This window comes from Brassica oleracea, chromosome C9 (genome assembly GCF_000695525.1).
Source record: "Brassica oleracea var. oleracea cultivar TO1000 chromosome C9, BOL, whole genome shotgun sequence".
In the NCBI taxonomy this organism is placed as follows: Eukaryota; Viridiplantae; Streptophyta; class Magnoliopsida; order Brassicales; family Brassicaceae; genus Brassica; species Brassica oleracea.
In genome coordinates, this window is record NC_027756.1 from 52,114,722 (window position 1) to 52,117,821 (window position 3,100).

Sequence of the window (3,100 nt, forward strand, 5' to 3'; positions counted from 1 at the left end):
GATCGGTCGATCTGTGTAAATCGACCTTCGCCGATCGAGTGAAATGGACCAGGTCGATCAGTATATATTTCGCATTTTTTTTTGTTCTGAATAATGATCGGGATCGATCGATCCACTATAACTTGTAAAGTGGGATCGATCGATCCCCCTTGTCGAACTCAATATATATCTTTTTAAAAAAATTACAATTTTAAAGGTATTACTGCCATTTTGGACAAAAATAGTCTAATAAGACATAAAGTAGTATAATTTAGTCTAAAGGGACATAGTTACCATTTTTTTGCTCTAAAAAAACAGATTTCCCAAGATCTTTTAAACAAATGGTATCTCTATTATATGTTCCTGTAACAATGGTTGTGGCCTATTTAATATCACGTATGGTGTCAAATGTCTAATGCAGGTAGATAAACATACACTTTATATAATCACAGTGGCTGAACATGTTAATGTGTATAAGTGATTGTTAAACGCAAGAACAGGAATCAATTGTCATTTTGTGTTCGTTTAGTTAAATTGAGCAACCAAATTAGGGCTCAACGTTTTGCAATGTCAATGTTAGTTTACTATGGCATATATTTTAATTGAACCGAAGCAAAATCAAATAATAATTCTGTTAGTCAATGCAAATTAATGGTGGCCGGTAAGTATGTACATTGAATAACAGGAAATTTGTTAAATTTAATGTTGATTTCCTCATCAAAATAACAATTAAGAATGGCTGTTCGTTTTTGAGGGATGAAATATTTTCAAAATTAATTGCCTTGATAAGCAATTGTGTATCTGTTAAAGGAGTTAATTTTGTATTTAATACACGAAAATTTTGCCACCAAGGCTTCAATCGAAGACAATGTTGCGTTAGACAAGGTAAAAATATAATTTGCACCAAATAAGCTAAGGAAATTACACGAAAACTTTGGCACCAAGGCTTCCGTATTAGTTTATTGTCAATTTGTGGCCAAAGGTTAACCTAAACATATTATAGGATCATTTAAAAAGTTGTAACCTTAAGTTTGTACTAATTAAAAACAGACCATGCTTAGGTGTCAATTAATTAGGATGACAATTTATCTTACGTGACAACTTAAAAATCAATTAAAAAAATATTGGTCCAAATCCAATTACTATGAAACATTATATTAACTCAAAATATAAAAACCGTGTATTCTTTCCTTAAATAAAAGCTACAGAATTACATAATATGATTAATGTATATATGGCAATTACTAACTATCAATAATAAAGATTTGATAACAAATTTTTGCATCCTTCTTAATTTTTGTTAATTTTATATTATTAAAAAAATTAAACAATCATATTAACCATATAATAAAAAAAATCGATTTTTCTTATATTTTATATTTTGATTTTTTTTAAATGATTTTAAATTACAAAAATGAGAAAACCTTATATGATACTTTTCTTATATGTTATATTTTGAATTTTTTAAAACGACTTTAAACTACAAAAATGTAAGTTTTCCTTAAACATATGATTAAAAGCATTAAAATGACATGTATCAATTCGATGGTTGATCTGAAACTTTTCAAAACCGTATGAAAGATAAAAGTCAAAATAATTTAACTGTGGAAACAATACCGTTTACTTTTTTCAAGAATGTGTTTGGTGGTAAAAAAATAAGGTTTTTATGTCATAATTTGTTTAATGTACAATCTGATCAACCATGTTATATTAATTATAGTTTAGTTCCACAATTTTTAATAAAAATTGATCCGGCATATCGGAAATAAATTATATAATAACAACAAAAAATATTGTATATGTATAAATACAATGATCAAATATATAAAAAAAATTAGGGGTGGGCAAAAAACTCAAACCGAACCGATCCAAACCAAACCAACCGAAGTTAAACCGATCTAAACCAAACCGTGCTCTTTACATAACCCAATTGGTTCATGTTTTACTCAACCCGAATGGTTTGGTTTGGTTTGGGTTCAAACCGAACCAAACCAAACCAAACCAATAATCTAATATATTTTTATCTATAAATATATATATATATATATATATATATATATATATATATATGTTAACATATTGTAAATTTTAGTTGAAGTTTTGTTTTCCATTTTTTCTTAACTTCCATATATTTAAAAAAAAAATCCAAATACGATTCAAATAATCCTAATACCTAAAGATTGTACTGAAAACAAAACCTAAAAACTATAAGCATCTAAATCGTAGCCATGTCGTTTCGTTCATCTTCTCTAATTTTTATTCTTTAAATTATGTAACAAAGTTATTATAGGATCAATAAAAACAAAAAGGTAGATGCAAATAGTCTTTTAGTTAATAGGTTTTGGAACGCTTACAAGTCTTTGTTACGCTAATTAGATTACAAATAGTCTACTCTTTGCTTATTATGTATTTCTTCCTTTAACGTGGTTAAAAGTTTTGTCATCGAGATTTAAATTGTTTTTTGTTTCATAGATTTTGAAAAAAACCCAAACTAAATCTAAACCAAACCGAACTAAGCCGAACCAAATTAAACCCAATCTAATTAGATTACAAATAGTGTGCTCTTTGCTTATTATGTATTTCTTCCTTTAACGTGGTTAAAAGTTTTGTCATCGAGATTTAAATTGTTTTTTGTTTCATAGATTTTGAAAAAAAAACCCAAACTAAATCTAAACCAAACCGAACTAAGCCGAACCAAATTAAACCCAAATCGAACCTAAACCAAAGTTACTTTGGTTTTAATTGGATTGAGTTTTACCCAAATTAACCAAACCAAATCGAACCCAAACCGAATCCGAAACTAAACCGATATGCCCACCCCTAAAAAAATTATCAATAATATATACAAATAAACTTACCCTGCGCAAAACGGAGATCTTATCCTAGTTCTATTATTATATTCTAGTCATTCGTCAACAACTCCAAATTATGTTTCTTTTCATCCTCTTGCTTATAAGGCCTCCAACGGATTTTTTTCAATGGGCTTTCATTTCTTTTGCTATGGTTTGGGCTTATCTTTGCAAGACCCAAGATGCCTCATCATCGATCAAGTCAATTCCGGTTGACCTACTTAACCAGAAGTCTGAACCCAGGGCAGAAATGGGGGGGGGGGGGGGGGGGG